The sequence below is a fragment of the Opisthorchis viverrini genome, assembly GCF_000715545.1.
Source record: "Opisthorchis viverrini unplaced genomic scaffold opera_v5_58, whole genome shotgun sequence".
Taxonomy (NCBI): domain Eukaryota; kingdom Metazoa; phylum Platyhelminthes; class Trematoda; order Opisthorchiida; family Opisthorchiidae; genus Opisthorchis; species Opisthorchis viverrini.
In genome coordinates this window covers 235,308-235,671 of record NW_008751716.1, presented here as the reverse complement: position 1 = coordinate 235,671, position 364 = coordinate 235,308, and positions in this window count along the sequence as shown.

Genomic DNA, 364 nt, shown 5'->3' with positions numbered 1-364 from the left:
GACAACATTCAACCTCTGTATAGTTTATCACTGAAGGGTGCGTAGCGGTCTCATTCTTAACAAATCCTAAATACCCCTACCACCCTTGTAGAAGCGTCTTCGCCCGGTCGACTACAGAAGCCCTTCGTATCCACGTACTGAAGATTGCGCACCATCACGGTCATCTTTACTGCAAACGCTGATTTCCCCTTCGTATCTACCTATTGCCTCCCTATGCGAGCTCGAAATAGCTCAGTGGGAAAGGCACAGAATTGATGACCGAGAGGTCCATTTTCGAACCCAGCCTCGTCATATCGACTGCTCCTGTCTGCTTTCGAGGAACCGAGAGGTTCTTACAGCTGAAGAATATATATATATATATATA